The sequence below is a fragment of the Mustela erminea genome, chromosome 13, assembly GCF_009829155.1.
Source record: "Mustela erminea isolate mMusErm1 chromosome 13, mMusErm1.Pri, whole genome shotgun sequence".
NCBI classification, from domain to species: Eukaryota; Metazoa; Chordata; class Mammalia; order Carnivora; family Mustelidae; genus Mustela; species Mustela erminea.
This window is the reverse complement of record NC_045626.1, coordinates 77,583,454-77,602,045: the sequence shown is the minus strand read 5'-3', so window position 1 is coordinate 77,602,045 and position 18,592 is coordinate 77,583,454. Positions and strand designations below refer to the sequence as shown.

The window sequence follows — 18,592 nt, the reverse complement described above, 5'->3', positions numbered from 1 at the left end:
GTCATCATCGTCATTATTTTCTGTGGACATCCTCTCATTTCTTCACAGTTATGTTAGACAATTCTGGTTCTCTTACAGAGTTTTAGTACAAAAATGGCTGGATCATTCATCTACTCAAGATGTTTGCCATTTTTGGTAAAAATCCATAGACATTGTCAGAGCTGAAAATGCTTTTTCATTATCAGATAAGAAGATCCCTTCTGCAGTCTCCTCCTGCTCTAACTCTGCCTCCAGTTGTTCCTAAGGGAAAGTAATCTTGCGTGACACTTTAGCTTTGGAGCTAAAATCAAATTTAGCATCCCAGTTCCCAATGGGGCAAACCCAACATTTTCACACACTTCTCACATCTCAAAGAGAATAGATGCTTCTTTTGTTTCATGCCAATTTTCTCCAAGTCAATTTTCTACTTAGTAGTTTATTTGAGCCTTCATTGTTCCATCTGTGAAATGGAACCACTGATACCATCCTCTTTCATAAGGTGCTCTGAGGATGGATTAGTGACCAGAGAACTCGGGTTACTCATGCTGTTCCTTCCATAGACACCCCGCTGTGTCCGTGGAGGAAATGTGTGGTTCTAGTCCATTATGGCTGCTGGCCAACATTATGTCCAGGATGAATTGGAGCTAATTTGCTCTGTTCAGCAAAACTGATCAACTAGCACACTTTTTGTGAATTCTGATCAAATATCCATCTGGTGTAACTGGAAAGGCCTGTTTAGTTTTCAGTGTTGTTAAACTCAAAAACAAAACTCTCAGTTTATCAGCAAAAATGGGTTTATTCGGGACTAGCAAGACAATCGCAATTAAGGAGAAGCAAGCTAAAGCAAAACCATAGGCAAATACCCAGAACAAAGGAGAGGAAGTCTCTTTTATGGGGTTGGGGTTGGGGGTACTGGGAGAGCTGCTGTAAACAAAAAGGCCACAGAGGAAATGGGGAATTTGAAGTATAGTGGCTTCTCATTGGCTGGGTTGTGATAGTCTCTCATTGGCTGGGCGGTCGCTGGGGGAGGGGATAACTTTTCTTCCTCCCACTGGGGTAGTAAAGTAGTATAACTTACAAGGTGTCTCTCTTCCTGTCGGGTTTGCAACTGACTGCAAGCAGTAGGGCATGAGAGCTCCCCCTGTTGGCCTCTGGACTCCATTTTAAAGAGGTTTCCTTTTATTCATTTTCACAGTGTTGGACCATTCAGAACTCTAATATATACAAAGAATATGGAAGGGGGAGGCAGAGTGCTTTAGGGGAGTGGTTAGGGACAAAGCTAAAGGAAAACAGGAGAGGACCTTGAAGGTGAAGCTGCTGGCTGCCAAGTGGAAGAGCCTGAATGTTCTCCCCTAAGCATCAGGGACTGATCAGAACAGGAAAGAGTGCCTATCCCTTGTGCAATTCAATCAAGTGACCCCACATGGAAAAGTGTTCATTTCTGGTGTGGAAAGTCCCCAAGGAAAGACAAAGGAGAGGTCAGAGAAAGTAACAGTTGCAGCTACAATTGCTATGTCTACACCTTAAATATGGCAGACATGCACCCCCTCCCGATAACCCAATGATGTAAGTCTTACTGTCCTCCTTATATAGAGATGGTCATCAAGCCCGGGGAAGTGCATTTCTCAATATTCCCCAAATGACTCTTTCTGCCCCGCCTTTCGCGTTTCCATCTTTTATTCAAGCTTCAACAAGTATTTACGGAGTGTCAGGCCCCATATCAGGCACTGGACAGATTAGTGTCAGGAAAGCAGGAAACAGAGAAGACTTCAAATGAAGGGTTCCGGGGGAACAGAAGTCCAAAGCCAGAAGCTGGTTTTGTTTTTTTCCAAAGTGCCCACAATGATGGTGCCAGCAGCCTGTGCCTAAAGGCAATCAGAAACAAAAGCAGAACCACAGTTCCTGGCAGGGAGAGGGTGTTCCCTCATCCTATCAGAGAGACCTAACTGTCCTTGAATCAAAGACTTCCAGGAAGCACTCAGAGTAACAACAACCAGTAACACTGAACAATTTGCTTTATGCTGAGCGTTTTATAGGCTCACTTCACCCACACCAGCCCATTTCACTGTCACAATGATCCCATGAGGCAAAGAAGATTATGAGCCCCATGTAACAAACGTGCTGAAGCCCAGAGAGGTGAAATCACTTGCCCAAGGACACACAGATTGGAAGTGGGGGAGTGGAGATCCAACTCCAGATCTACACAGTTCTAAAGGCTGTGTTCTGACCTTCCCCATGACAGTAGCCCTCCCGCAGCTCGGGACTGCCCTCAGGGACTCACCCCACTTCTCTGTGGACAAGGGCTGACCACTCCTGGGAGGGTTGTAGCACGAGAGAGGCAAGGGCAACCACACCACAGCTGGGCCACTTAGGAGCTGTGTGACGTTGGGCAAGCAACTTCACCCACGGCAGCCTCAGTCCCCTCATCTGTAGAATGGGAACTACATCAGAGAGGAACTGTGAGGACTTTACACAGGGCCTCATCTGCAGAAAACGGGCACACTGTCCACACTCCACCTCTCTTAAGGGTCTCCCAGCCCATCCTCGCTGCTCACAGGAAAACAGAGACAGAAGTCCCTGGAATAACAAAGAAAAGGCAGCAGCTCTTCTGTTACCAGGGGACTGTGGGACCCAGAGGCTAGGGAGGTGTCTCATCTGTTTTTCTCACAGGGCTGGTCACATGACAGGCAGGTAATGACTGTTTCTTGTGAAAACACACACACACACACACACAGCACAGGAAGGAAATACATCAGCATGTTCATCCTGGTTATCTCTGAGTTATGGCACCTTATCTTGCTTTTTGCTTATCTGCATTTTCTGACTTTCCTATAATAACATGTATTATTTGTGGCATTATCTAAGATCTTGAAAGACATACACCCAACTGGTACTATAGGTTACCTCTGGGAAATAGGGATGGGACGACCTAGTTAATTGGGGGTGGGGATTTTTTTTTTAAACTTTATGTACAGCCCTACTTTTTGTGTTACTTTTGTAGTTTTTTAAAAGGATTTTTATTTATTTATTTGATAAACAGATCACAAGTAGGCAGAGAGGCAGGCAGGCAGAGAGAGAGGAGGAAGCAGGCTCCCATGGACCAGAGAGCCTGACGTGGGGCTTGATCCCGTGACCCTGGGATCACCACCTGAGCCGGAGGCAGAGGCTTTAACCCACTGAGCCACCCAGGTGCCCCTACTTCTGTAATTTTTTAAAAGAAAAATATAAGCCATGTAGCACATAATGGCAGAAACAGCAAGAAGGTAAGTGTGAGAAAGACTTGCCTTTAAATACGGACTCATCTACGAAGTAACCGCTCTGGATCTCAGTTTCTCCACCTGTAAAATGGGGTAAAAAATGCTGGTTCATTAAGTTTGTTGTAAGGATTAAAGATAACTTGTGCCAAAACACCACATTTCAGCACACAGTAAGTGATCGATAATTGAAAGCAGTTATTAGGGGCTTCTTTGGGGGTTATCTTGTCCATGGGTTTATTCTACATAAAGAGATGCTTTTCCAGGAACAAATACGGTGAAAAATAAACCCTTACTAATCACCCAGTCAAAACTCTACATCTCACTACAGGGAAGCACATTAAAAAGGAAGCTATGGGGGCGATGGGTGGCTCAGTGGGTTAAAGCCTCTGCCTTCGGCTCGGGTCAGGATCCCAGGGTCCTGGGATTGAGCCCCCACATCGAGATCTCTACTCAGTAAGGAGCCTGCTTCCCTCTCTTTCTCTGCCTGCCTCTCTGTGTGTCAAATACATAAATAAAATAAAAAAAAAAAGTAAGGTGTTTGTGAAATAAAATGTCTATCTACCTTCTCTAGTATCAAATTTGACTCCTTAAGCTCCCTTAACTCAGCAGTCAGTGACAGATCTTGGACTTCTCTAAGCTGGGCAGAAAAATCTGTTTTGTTCAGATTTCCTGGTTCTTTTTCTATTCCTCCACAACGCCATCCTCTGGCTGGAAAATTTACTAGAACCCCTCCCCATGCCCAAAAGACCACAGGGAAGTGAGATTTACCTCAGACACAATGGGGGAGCCCAGCTAATGTTTTCTTCTGTCTTTGGGAATTTGCTTGCCTGTTGACCCAGATGCCCTACACATGCTCACAAAACCCTTCTGCCAAAATTCATTAGCCATTTAGGCTTCTGTGGTGTTATTCTGAGTCCCTTATTTTCTGGCATTAATTTAAAGCAACATTTTCTCACCTCCACTGGCGTGCTTCCACGAGTTAGAGGCTTAAAAAATGAATTGCAATGGATTTTGTCACAAATTGCCTAAAATCAAAATGTTTGGTTTCATCTCCTATTTCATTTCCAAATGATTAGCAGAGGCTGCCTGCAGCACCTGTTAGCAGGGCTCAGAGACCATTCCCAGGCAAAGCAAAAAACAAAAAACAAAATAAAAACAAAGTAAAATCATCATCAACAACCAAAAAACACCACAGTCTTGTCAATTCGTGTTTTCCACTAATGAGTTACTGATGTCTGTCATGGGCAGGAGATCAAGGACTGGTGACAATATCTGACATCCCAAATCTAATAAGCATTTTTTTTTTCTGTTCACCCCAAAGAAACGCACTGGTGGGAATTCCACATGGTTCAGCGTGACAATAGGGACAACTATTATTTATAGAGTGCCACTGTGAGCTAGGGTTTTTTCTATACATGATACCTCTTATAACAAGTTCTCGATTATCAGGACAGTCCAGGTTGCAAGTATCAGACAACCAGCTCACACCAGCTTAAACAAAAGTGGAACTGTTTGGGCTCATGTAACTAAGAGGAGAATAGACTTTGTGCTTAGAATCACAGGAAGTTTCAGGAAACAGCGCCAGCAAGAGGCTCCAGAAACTTCTTTTCACATGTCTCATTTTTACTTCTCTGTTTGTCTTTGCCTGTTGATCACGTTTCCTCCTACTATAGACAGGGCTACTCCAGCTGAAGAGGAACATGGCTATCATGTTCCCAATGGATATAAAATGCTACTCTCTTAAAAAAAAAAAAAATGCTACTTTCTCCCAACTTGTGTATATTGGTCCCAGGGAAAAACTCTGATTGGACTGCCTGGGTCACATGCTTATCCCTTGGACCAACCACCATTTGTGGTCAGATGATTTGGCCAGAAATGGGTTATATTCTCATCCTTTTGGCCAGGGGTCTGCGTCTATTCATAGGAGAAAGGTTTTAAAAGCTTAATAAGGGGTTACCAGGGTAGCTCAATCAGTTAAGCGTCTGCCTTTTGCTCAGTTCATGATCCCACAGTCCTGGGATCGAGGCCCATACTGGGCTCATTGCTCAGTGGGGAGCCTGTGTCTCCCTCTGCCTGCCACTCCCCTTGCTTGTACACATTCTCCCTCTGACAAAGAAATAAATAAGTGCTTGGCAGTGAATAGCCCCCAGGAGCATCCCTCAGTGAACGACTGATGGGAGTCAGTGTCTAAAATTCCCAGATTACTCACTAAGCTGATACTAAGACCTGTGTTCTGTGTGGTTTCCCAGAGTCACCCGCGGATGAGTTCTGGGGCTCTCAGTGGTTGCTGGCTCTATCACAGATCCTCACTTGGTTTCTTTCTTTCCCTGCCTCATTCTCCCACTTCTCCTCCATCATCTCCCAGATAAACTGCTTGCACTCAGATCCTTATAATCCTTATCTCAAGGTCCCTTTCTTGTGGAACCCAAACCAAGACAAAGTCCTGTAACACGTGATCCCTTCCAGCATCACTTAGCACAACCCTGAGCCTCTCTAAGCCTTGCAAGATAGAGGTCTTCTTTTCTGACAAAGAAATAAATAAATAAATAGCAAGAAACAGCAAAGCTAGGATTTGAACCAGGGTCTCTGGCTCCAAAGCTCATGCTTTCCATATAATAACTCACTCAGCCACCTGTTGGGGTGTGGGGCTCACCAGGCTCCTAACAGCATGAGGAAGAAGTGAGATGAGTGAATTCTTTGTGCCTCTTCTCTTCGCAAAACCAGCTATCCCCATAGGGATAATCTAACTAAGAAAGCCAAGCCAAGCCCAAGATAAGACACTTCACGAAAACTGTTTGCAAACAGCTTGGAAGTCATGGTGTTTCCCTTAAAAAGGTAATTTCTTGCTTGGAACAGTGAGAAATTAGATGCAATCTGTTTTGATTTCTTCCCAATTTAGGACACGCTTTAGTGACCAATCTGAAGACATGCCAGCATCCTTCTGTCTCGAGGATATGTTAGCTTCGTTTATGTCTCTGTTCATAAAGGACATCTAAATCATCCCAGAGGAAAGGCAGCCCAGAATTGATACAGCAGACATGGAGACAGACTGAGCTGCCTCTTCCTGGGTATTATTATTAATAAGAATAATAATAATTACCATTCACTGGGCATTTACTGTGTGTCATGCCTGATACTAGAGACATCCATCACTGTGCAGCCCTATTAGAAAGTCAGGGCAGGGTGTGGTTATTTTGGCTCCTCAGCATCTGAACATCTTTTCTGTTGGAGAAAAATCCTCCACTGGGTGATTCTTGGTGGAAGCTTGACCTGCTTCCTCCACAAAACCAGAAGAGATAGAAGAGATCAAAACTCTGTGAATTCCCCCGTATCCTTCCAGAACATTCCATGTTTGCTTAAATTAACCAATGTCTCGGGGCGCCTGGGTGGCTCAGTGGGTTAAGCCGCTGCCTTCGGCTCAGGTCATGATCTCAGGGTCCTGGGATCGAGTCCCACATCGGGTTCTCTGCTCAGCGGGGAGCCTGCTTCCCTCTCTCTCTCTGTCTGCCCTTCCGTCTACTTGTGATTTCTCTCTGTCAAATAAATAAATAAAATCTTAAAAAAAAAAAATTAACCAATGTCTGTGTCTGTTTGCATCCAAGTGCCCTGCTACCTGAGTGTTCTTATCCCCATTATACAAGTAAGACTCTGAGACTCAGAGTGTATGAAACTTGGTCAAAGAGTTAAAAAAAGTGGGGGGTAGAGGGGAGCCTAAAGGCACAAGGAGGGCATAATGCGGTCAATACAAGCATGTAGTCAGGCTGACTTGGGATATGAATGCCAGCTTCACCCTCTGGGGGACCCCTCAGCAAGTTATTTAACCTCCCTCTGTGTCTCAGTGTCTTCATCCAAAAAATGCAGATGGTTGTGCCAATACATGGAATTCTCAGGAGCATTCAAAGAAACCATCTAAAGAAAAGAAAAAAAAATCACCTACGTACTGCTCTCAACATCATGTGTGGCACACAGAAAGTGCACAACACATGTTTAGCTGTTGTATCTACCGCTATGACTCGTACTCATGAACCACTTTCTATCATGTCATAAGTGGGACTTATCTGACCATCTAGTAGGATTGTTTGCTTTGTCTCATCATCCCTTCCACCCCCCAGGGACATGGTTAAACAAAGTAGAGGGTGAATAATAAGTCCACCTGGAGTAATATTCTACCTCGCGGCACGGGGGTGACTTCTGAAACCAGACCTTCACTCGGGTTCTCTCCGTGTCTCAGGAGAATCCTGGCACAGACCCGCAAAGGCTCAGCCTGTGCTCATCCATCACACTAATGACGATGGATTTCCACCCCTTTGCCACTTGATCACCAGCTGCCCAGAGTTTTATCACCATTTCCCAGGGCAGAGCAGACCACCCCCAACTCCTGCCCACAAGTGCCTTTTTTTTTTTCCTTACTCGGAGTCACCCAGAACAGAGCCAATTAAAGAACTCACTCATGTCTCCACCCTCCACCCCTTTAATTACAAACAGTGCTGAGAGTTGAATAACACAGAACAAAAGACAGATTTATTTACCCCGGGATATAAACAAGATTATCAGAAACAAGCATTCAGGAGCCCTGAGCTCCTGGGAGAATTTTAATGGGCTGACCCCCTGCCTTACAGAAATCTCTGTTTTTTTCACATAATTATAAAACCCCAAGAGTTTCGCCCGTTTGAGTTATTTGTTGGCACACATTCACCATCCTGGCTCCTTGCTCTCATTGGCCAATCCTAAGTATCTCTGCTGGGGCTTTAAACCAGACTCTTCCGAGACAACGCAGGAAGCCTGAAAGAAATTACCTTTTCCTAGTGAAATTTCCCTTTCCTATTGCAGACTACCTGGGATGACCAGGGTACGCGAACGGGAGCAGCGAGGAGGCAACGCTACCCTGGCTTTCGGTCACGAATCATTTAACCTCGCATGGAAAGGACATGAACCAAAAAAAGGGAATGCACGGGCTCCTGGAACTAAAAAGTCGACCATAAAGCCTCGTTCAGGCATAGCTCAATTCAGCGGCTTCAAGCAAGTCACAGGGCTCAGGCTCTCTGGACACGCCTCACCTGTCTTCCTGAGCTAGCTTCCTTCTCTTGGGAAAGAGGGTCCCCAGAACTCTCAAGCTCCCAGCCTCTCAGCTCCTAGAATTGAACGCCATTGGATCAGTTTGGGTCACGTGCCCATGCTTGAGCCAATCACTGTGGCCGAAGGAAGAACTACACTGATTGGCTAGATCTGGGTCACATGCCCGATGTCGTCTCTGGAGAACGAGGCCGGTGTTGTTTGAAGGAGATGGACTGAGGATGTCAGGTGGGTGAATCCCCAAGGAGAAATCTGGGGGCTGTACCCAGAAGAGGGGAGATGGATGCTGGGCAGATGAAAACAGTGGATGACCGTCAGAGTGTTCCGTGGGGTAGGGATTGTAGAACACCCCCAGACGTCCAGAGGCAGCTTGGAAATGGTCCTTCAGCGTCTTCCCCTCCCCCCAAAGATTTTGTTTATTTAATAAATAAATATTGGACAGTGAGATAGAGAGAGAACACAAGTAGGCAGAGCAGCAGGCAGAGGGAGAAGAAGCAGGTTCTCCGCTGAGCAGAAAGCCAGAATCAGAGCTCGATTCTGGGACTCCGAGAACATAACCTGAGCCACCCAGGCACCCCTAGCAAGATGACGTTTTTAGCAGGAGTTTGGGGTGTTGGGAAATATCTCTCGGAGCAGATGAAAGGGGGAGGGGCTAACGTTAGAAGAAGAGAGAAGGGATGAGCCACATGAAGGCGGAAGGCAGAGAGGCGGGGAGAACGTTCCAGGTATTGAGACGCTTGAGAGGAGGAGGACAAGGCCCCCCGGGTCACAGGGAGGTTAGGAAAGTGATCCCAGATCTCCGGAGCTTCCTCGCTTTTAGCAAACTCCCTTCCTTACCTAGTTTTCTTATTTCAGAGGCTTATTCATCTGGAAACTGTTGAGTATGCCCCAGGTTCTGCTCTGAGGTTGTCTGGTACAGATATCACACTGGTCACATAGTGCACTTTTAGACTTTTCTAGGAGCCATTTTTAAAAAGGGGAAATTGGTGAGATTGGTTTTAGTAAGATATTTTATTTCACTTAAGATACAGAAAGTATTGTCTTTGGACATGTAAGCAGATAAAAACGGTTGAGATATTTTGGCATCCCATTTTTTAGTACTGTCTTTGAAGCTTGCCTACATTTCATCCTTACAACATGACTTCATTAGGACTCACCGCATTTCAGGTGCTCAGTAGCCAGATGAAGCTATGGCTACTGCCTTGGACAAATTCATCCCTAACCATCGGATGGGAGGAGAAAAGGGGCCCGTGGGGAAATTATTTCAAGAATGTAGTAGGAGCGCAGTGCTGCAGGTGCACGTGGCCAGAGTATGGGAATGTCATCCTGACTTCATGTCTCTTAACCTCAGTCTAAGAAAAAAGGTATAGTAATGATATTAAAGTTGTCCAGCAGAGAGCCATGGGGCCCATGATCTACCTGATAGTGGGGTGCCCTTTGAGGAGTGGAAATTCCCACGGACAGACATCCTGGAATGAGGTTAGGCAATGAGGAAGCAGAAAGGCCAGTCTTAGGCCAGGCAGGCCATGTGAACTCCCTTTCAGGCAGGCAATGCCAAGAACACTGTAGATGCTCACAGGGTAGAGGGAGCTCTGTAAATGTCCATGGGGTTGGATCCATGGTGGGCTCTGAGCATGGTACCTCCGGCAGGTAGCTGGAGCATTCAATCCTGGAACAATCCAGTCAAGTCAGCATAAAAGATGGAGCCTGTTCTTACTGTCACCCTGGGCAGCAGGGTCCGTCCTGTGCTGGAGGGGAAGCGCACAGGGCACAGCCGCAGCAGCTGAAGGCAGAAGGAAGGGAGCTGAAGCAGAGAGAGCAGTGCCTCGTGGGAAATGTGAAGCAGTGGTCCAGAGAGCAGCGGCTGGCTGAGGTGACAAACAAGATGAATTTGTGAAACATGCACATGTCCTCCAGGGATGGGGGGAGAAACCTGATTTTACAAAGGAAAATAAAAAGAAAATAAGAGGGGAAATAGAAAGGAAGAAAGAGAAACTGAAAGGGAGAGAAGCTTCTAGAAAATGAGAGTTTAAGCATCACAATGAAGGCCTTAAAAGGAGAAAGAGCACAACAGACTGGTAAAATCTGGGTCCTGTTGGTGAATGAATGAATGAATGAATGAATGAATGAATGAATAACTGTGTGTCCAGCTGCTGGAATGAGCCCTTTCCATGGCCCATTTATTTACTCCTCACAACAGCAGTGAGGCCAGTATGATTGTCTCCCTTTATAGATGAAGATATTGAGGCTCAGAGAGGTTAAATAATTTACTCAAGGTCACACAGCTAGAATCTCCGTCAAGAACTGAACCCAAGTCTGCTCTGAAGTGCTACACTCAAGCTTGTTAAGAGGTGTTCTGCAGAACAGCACACCCAGAGGTCTCTGTTAAAAAAGACACATGTAATACAAAATAGGGGGAGGGAAGGAGGTTGGGAAGTTTGACCAAATAAAACTGCACAATGTGGCGTATTATCATCCACTTGGAAAGTCACAGCACACAGCAGGAGACTGCCACAGGCTGTTCCGTTATCTATTGCTGCACAACAAACAGCCAATGATGGTTTGGTTAGGCCACAGCTTGGCTGTGCCCACAGTACCCAAGTGTTTGATCAAACACTCATGTACATGTCACCATGAAGGTGTTTCTTAGATGAGATTAACAGATCAGTAGTCTTTAGGTAAAGCAAATTAATCCTCCATAATGTGGGTGGGCCTCACCCAATCAGTTGAAGGTTTTCTCACACACACACACACACACACACACACACACACACACACACAAACTCTCCCGAGTAAGGGAATTTTGCCTGCAGACCATGTTGGGACTCAAGCTGCAGCATCTACCCTTCCCTAGGTCTCCAGTCCCACCCTGCAGATTTTGAAAATCACGTATACACTTTACTGGTTCTGTTTACCTAAAGCACCCAGACTAATACGTTATATGTAAGATATTACATAATACTAATGTTTTCTATATAATTATATAATAGTCTTCTATATAATACTATATAATACTATGTCTTCTATATCACTTACACCTTATAATACTAATACTTTATGTATATGTGACATATATAAAGTGTGTATGTATGTGTATATGCATGTACTTATATACAGGAGGGACCATTCATCTTTATTCCACTGTGGCTGGGCTTTCAACTCCAGTGCCTCCTCCAACAGCTGGAATTATAACAGCTACAGCCAGAAGTCCCATTTCCTAGTTAACTTTGCTTTCACCTGTCTGGCAACTCAAACGGATACCCAGAGGGGTGGACTCAGCTGGGACTGCTGACCACAGAGTCTCCACATGTCCCTTAGGACAGGGCAGCCTAATATGCCAGCAAACAAGGTTGAAGTGGTATGTCCTTTTATGATCCAGCCTCAGATGTCACACAGTGTCATTTCCACCATACACTGAAGGCCTCAGTGGTGGTGTGTGTGTGTGTGAGAGATTGTGCAGCGAGGTGGTGAAACCTCAACAGAGGCCCCAAAGTAAAGACACCTGTTTCCTCTTGCTTAACCTGGCTTTTCTCATGATTCTGCTTATATATCATCACAGGTGAAATTGTGTGTCAAAATTCAGAAGCCAAAGTCTTGACCCTCCCCCCCACCCCTGGTTTGGAAATATGGTCAGAGCAGGTACAATCAGTTCAGTATAGATGAGGTCAGACTTGAGTAGGTGGGTCCCTAATCCAGTATGGTCAGCTCCTTATAAAGGGGGGGAATTTGGGCCCAGACAGACATGCACACAGGGAGAAAGACATGAGAAGATGAAGGCAGAGGTTGGGGTTAGTTATACATCAGAGACTGCCACCAGCCACCAGATGCTAGGAGAGAGGTGTGGACCAGATTCTCCCAGCCCTGAGAAGGAACCAACCCTGCTGATGCCTTGATCTTGCCCTTCTCGCTCCAGAACTGTGCGGGAATACATTTCTATCGTTTAAGCCACCTACTTCCTGCTACTTTGTTACAGCAGCCCGAGCTGACTAATACAAGCATAAACTCCATTCGTGCATTCACTGACTCATTCAATCATATTCCAGACCCTTCACAATTCTCAATACCAATACCATTGCCATCTCAATACTCAATACCAATGCCATTCTCAATACCAATTCCCCTCACTTTCTGTTTCCTGAAGATTAAATAAAATAATACACTAAGATATATACTAAATAGGAAGTGCACAATAATCAGTCCCCTTTCTACAGCAGCATGTCCCCTCCTGGTTACTCCTGCTTGTTCTACTGATGATGATGCTTGGGTTTGCCTTTCTTCTTAGATCTTGCATTCTGAGCCTCTCTTCCAGACATGTGAGCTGCCAGTCTCCTGAAAAGACTAGAACCCGACTCTTAAATAAGCTTCTCCTTCAGGTGCCATGCAGAGCCCCCAGGCAGCCCCAAGGCATGGGTGCGGGGCTCATGAGGGCATGCACTCAGGGAGAAAGAGCCTTGGGACATTTTCAGGGTTTGATGGGGGCAGCGGAAAAGAGGAAATGTTGCATGAGCGGACACACTGCTGAGCCTCAGCAGGAGACTGCGCTCCATCTGGGCTCTAATAAAAATTAGATATAATGTATATATTGTATATGTATACACACACATAATAAATATAATATATATTATATTTTATTATATTGTATATATTATAAAATATAATAAAAATAAGCTGCGTGATTTGGGGCAGGTTTTTGAAACTCTCTGGGCTTCAGTTACCCAGTTTATGCAACCCGGATATCCTCAAGGATCCTCTTTCCTTCATGATCTAGACAAGCTTAAAATAGTTATCTTTGTACAGGATACAAAGGAATTCAGCTCCTTCCTCAGCCTCCACCAAGCTAACTGCTCATTTGAAGCCCATATAGCTTATTTGATGCCCACCTCTGACTCTTCCAATGTGAACCGAATTTTCTGGAAACCACTCTACACCCACCTCAAACCAAGTAAATATGGATGCGAGGCCATCTCTGGCTCTGAGGGTGAGCAGGTGATCCAGGCCTGGCCCATCAGAGCATCCCATCGCCATAGCCACAGTGATTAAGATGGCCAAATCATCAATCAAAGATGGCCCTATGATCCTAGTCAATCAAATGAGAATTAGCTGTGGGCCTTTTGGGGAAAAAAAAAAAAAAACAAAGAAAAAAAAAACTAGGAATCAATAGCTGGGAATGAACAGTTGGCCTAAAAAATAAAACTGCCAATTAATTTAGCAGCAAAAAAATGCATTTTCTGAGGAATAGCAGAGGATTACAATAAAGGACAAGCCAGCTACTGCAAAACCATAGGCAAGTCCTCAGGGCAAAGGAGAGGAACCCTCTTTCATAGAGGACAGTGGGAGTTGGGAAGGCTGTTAAGCGCCTGGGTGGCTCAGTGGGTTGAACCGCTGCCTTCGGCTCGGGTCGTGATCTCAGGGTCCTGGGATCGAGTCCCGCGTCGGGCTCTCTGCTCGGCGGGCAGCCTGCTTCCCTCTCTCTCTGCCTGCCTCTCCATCTCTTGTGATCTCTCTCTGTCAAACAAATAAATAAAATCTTTAAAAAGAAAAAAAAAGTCCACTGGAGTGGGGCACCTGGGTGACTTGGTGGGTTAAAGCCTCTGACTTGGGTTCAGGTCATGGTCGTGGTCCCAGGGTCCTGGGATCGGCCCCACATAGGGCTCTCTGCTCATCGAGGAGCCTGCTTCCTCCTCTCTCTCTGCCTGCCTCTCTGCCTCCGTGTGATCTCTGTCTGTCTGTCAAATAAATAAATAAAAATCTTTCTTTTAAAGATTTTTATTTATTTATTTGATAGAGATCACACGGCGGCAGAGAAGCAGGCAGAGAGAGAGAGAGAGGAATGGAAGCAGGCTCCCTGCTGAGCAGGGAGCCCGATGGGGGACTCGATCCCAGGATCCTGGGATCATGACCTGAGCCGAAGGCAGAGGCTTTAGCCCACTGAGCCACCCAGGCGTCCCTAAACAAACAAAATCGTAAAAAAAAAAAAAAAAAAAAAAAAAGTCCACTGGAGTAAACTTGGAGTTTGAAGTACAGTGGCTTCTCATTGGCTGAGTTGTGACAGTCTCTCACTGGCTGGGCTGTTGCCAGGGCAGGAGGAAAGCCTTTTACCACCAAACTACTTTACCACCTAAGGCAAGGTTCCTCTCCTCTTTGGTTCTGTAATTGACAAGGAATGGTAGGGCACCAGAGCTCCCCCTACTGGCCTCCCAACTCCATTCTAAAGGAGGTTTCCTTTTTCTTAATTTTCACAGAACCAAAAAAAGAGATAGAAAAGGACTCCAAATGTTGGGGCACTTGGGTGGCTCATTCGGTTAAGCGGCTGCCTTTGGCTCAGCTCATGATCCTTGGGTCCTGGGATGGAGCCCCTAATCGGACTCTCTGCTTCTCCCTATGCCTACTGCTCTTCCTACTTGTGCTCTCTTTGTCAAATAAATAAATAAAATCTTTAAAAAAAAAGAGAGAGAGAGAGAGAGATACCATTGTCAATAATGTAAGGACCTATTTTACTGTCCCTTCTCCCCTTCCCCCAGGGGACTTAAAAACAAGTCCTGGAAACCAGCTCCAGGTGTGGAGGCCAAGAAAAACAAGGCTGTACCCACCTCGAGTCTAGCCCTGACATAAGTACAGCCATCTTGGCAAAGCAAAAGCTGGTACCTTGCACTGTAAGAGTGGGTTAGCATAAGAATGGCCATCCTGAAGGCCGGGAAGCCATTTTACTGAGCGTCCCTAACCAGCCCACACTGCACACGTAACTTGAGATAAGAGAAAGTAGCTAAAACCTAAGAAACAACTTAATCATATACCACCAGGGCAGTTAGGTGATGGCGCCACAGGGACCAGATGTTAAAGAAAACAAATAGTTAACTTGCAGAAATCACAATCCTGTAAGACAAGAATCTCCCTTGGTTTGCAAATGTCCTCAAAAAGGGCTATCTCTTCAATGGCCCAATTTCCAGAGACAAAGGGCTCAGTTCCTCAAAGCCTAAGGTCGCCCTCCACACCATAAAACTGAGGGAGGCTGAGGCAGAAGGAAATGTAAATAAAGTTAAATTTCTTCTAAACCTAAGTCTCACTTAACCGCCAGGATGGCGCCAGGATGATGCTGGGGTGGCAAAAGGTTAAACAAAGTTAAACTGTCAAAGTGGGGCGCAAGATATGTATGTAGCTATGGAAAAGTGCCTTGAAAATGCTATATAAACCTTGGCTTTGAGTGCTCGGGGTCCTTGTTGAAACCCGCTGTGCCGGGCGGATACTTGGACCCCAGCTAGCTGGAAATAAACCTCGCTGTGTGACTTGCATTATCGAGAGTGTTCTCTGTCTAATTGAGGGGTGGTCGACTCCATACCCTAACAAATAACATGATTTAAGGCCCCGGACTCTGAACCCACCCATGTCTCGTGTATTCAGTTCATAAGCAAATAAACATTCCCAGCTTATTTTTTCTTAATCCAATCTGATTTTTTATCTCTATCACTTCCTCCCAAAGACACCTGATACTAAACTTCACTGAAAACTTGAGAGAGTAGATGAATTCACAGGGTAGCAATGCAAATAATATAAATTCAATATCAGATAGTTTAGTTCCTAGACATTCTTTGTTTTGCTAACTAAGCGTCTGCCCACTTCTGCCACCGGGCTCAATGATCTCCATTCCAAATTCCTGTTTATTCTTTGTATAGCTACTCCCAATGCAACATCCTTTCCCACTATAAGCAGTTATAAAGTATTTCCCTAAACAAAGAAAATTCCCTCCCTGAGGAGAATTCTTGTACCAGCTATTGAGAAAATAAATTTTCACTCCCCTGCCTATTCAGTGAAGAGGCAGGACAAGACTTCCTCTCCATTCCATGCAACTTAAAAACTCTGCAGTTCAAAACACAATAAAGCCATTAAAATTGTGGCCTAGGAGAATGTTTTTCAAAATGTAAGTCATAACCCATTAGTGGGTCTTGAAATCAATTTACTGGGTCATAACCAGCATTTTTTTTTAATGAAAAAGAACAAAATAGGGAAATAACCAGAGTACATCATATATAATAGAGGTGAGTAGTGGTTCATGAAACTTTTATTCCAATTAGAAACTGAGAGGTGCTGGACACAACAGTGAACTAGATCATAGTTGCAAATGTATTTCTCACCATGGTACAGAAAGTATGAAAGCTAAAGGTGAAAATCAGTACTTGCTGAGAGTGAAAGATGTCAGTAAGTTAAAAAAAAGTAAAAATCTAATTTTTGTCAAAGAAAACAATAGAAGAGACAAGACACAGATGTAGATGTGGATATGATGTGGGAAACCAAGGCAGAAGAAAAATTAATAAATTTCCTTACTACCTACAGTCCATTGACAAATCCTTGAAATAGGCCAAGTGACATTCCTCTAGGGACTCCACTGCCTCAATGTTAATACTTTGCTAAGGGCAAAATGCAATCCTAGCTTGAGCCCCCCTTCCCCTTCTCCCCAATCCTATAAGTGTACTTTAATGTATAAAAATTCCTTTAGAAATTTCCTGCATCTCCAAACCCCCTAAGATACGTCTTGGCAATCACCCCCAAAGCCTGTGGCCCACCGCTACACATCTGAAGGGTCTTGTCACTAAGGTTTTACTACACAGTAATAAATAACCTTTCCCAGCTATAGCTAGCCCTTCAACGTCCTGGAAACCTTGCTTCCAAAATTCCTTCGAGACTTACACTGTCCCTAATCCCTTCCCAACTCCAGTATCTGATGCGCCCCTCCTCATGACCCCAGGGCAGTTCTTTCTGCCCTTGGGTCCTGTTCCCCTGCTTTAATAAAATCACCTTTTTACACCAAAAACATCTCAAGAATTCTTTCTTGGCCTCGTCTTTGAGCCCTAATACCTTTCCCACATCATTATGTGTACCGAAAGACTAAATTACTATCCCTACATGGGGGAGGAGGGATTTTGGTGTTTTTCATTTTCCTTGTATACCTTTTAAATCTTGCTTTAAAAAGAAAAAAAAAGTTTACTTCTATGATAAATTTAAATTTAACTTACTCCTACAGTAATTTTAAAAATTCATTAAAGCCTATTTTTTTTAATTTTAAAAATTTATTTTATTTATTTATTTGACAGACAGAGATCACAAGTCAGCAAGAGGCCGGCAGAGAGAGAGGAGGGAGCAGGCTCCCCACAGAGCAGAGAGCCCGATGCAGGGGCTCGATCCCAGGACCCTGGGGTCATGACCTGAGCTGAAGGCAGCGGCTTAATCCACTGAGCCACCCAGGCGCCCCTCATTAAAGCTTATTTTTGTTTTGAAAGGTAAATATACTCCTAAAACCCTTCCAAGAAGAGAAATATACCCAAATATTAACAGTGGTTTTGTTTGTTTGTTTGTTTTCCTTAACTCTTTGTTTTAAATGTCCTCAGCACAGACAGGTGTTGCTGTAAAAAGAAGAGGGAAAGGGTCTGTCTTAATTTCAGGATTCTTTAGTGGGAGAAGTTTGCGGACAAAACTGGGAATATCAGAACATATAAAGAGGTGGGGGTCAGGATGGAAGATATGCAAATCCTTTGAATGGATTTTCCACACCAGTGAGGTCCCTTTCTTCTTTTAGCTACTGTCTGAAGAAGGTGTATATTCAAATGCAACTATTATATATTCCAATATGTCATATTCCTCAACACCTGTTTGAAAGAGCACATTATATCAAGAAGGAACTGTCACCGAAGCTACGAGAAGGACAGTTTCTACCAAAGTGCCGGAAGTCAGGGGACTGTCAGACAAGAAACTGCTGTGTCCTTCTGAGGCTGTCCTTGACCAGGATGCGGACGGCAGCAGAGGACAAAACCCAAGAGGGGTGGCAGAGAGAGTCTTCAAGGAAGATATTGTCAGGAAATTGAAAAATTGGGCTACCCCATCCAGACTGTCTAAACAAGGACGCCTGAAAGAAGGTAAGAGCGGGAAAATTGCCTCCCAAATGGTGAATTGAATTGTGAGCTCAAAATTATAAGTTATAAAAGGAAATTACAGGGGAAAAATGGGAGGGAGGGAAGAGAGGCACGAGGGAGGGGGTAAAGGGAACAACAGTGGTGGATGAAACTCTTACCTGTCACTTTTCAGAAGAACAGGGGGAAACGCAGCCTGGGGAAGAGATGCATTTGGGGTCAGAGAAACACAGATCTGGACATTTCCAACTTGTCGTGGTAACCATCAATCGAGCAGCCTCATCCAGAATGCTGAGCGCTCTGGGATCCGGGGAAGAAGCTGTTATGCCCAAGCTTTGTGCCTGGGATGAGAAGCCGCTGGTTCTTGCCTCTTCTTTTCAAAGG

The 18,592-nt window shown here is 44.8% G+C and overlaps 1 long non-coding RNA gene across 2 annotated transcripts; it reads left to right on the top strand.

The window, feature by feature from the left end:
* The first annotated feature begins 7,830 nt into the window (after positions 1–7,830).
* Positions 7,831–18,592, top strand: LOC116572013. Of its 2 annotated transcripts, none has more exons than XR_004278088.1 (3): positions 7,831–8,537; positions 17,878–18,214; positions 18,384–18,592. It is a non-coding gene; the product is annotated as an uncharacterized LOC116572013 (long non-coding RNA). The 2 variants fall into 2 exon arrangements; XR_004278089.1 differs by lacking the exon at positions 7,831–8,537 and adding an exon at positions 17,540–17,581.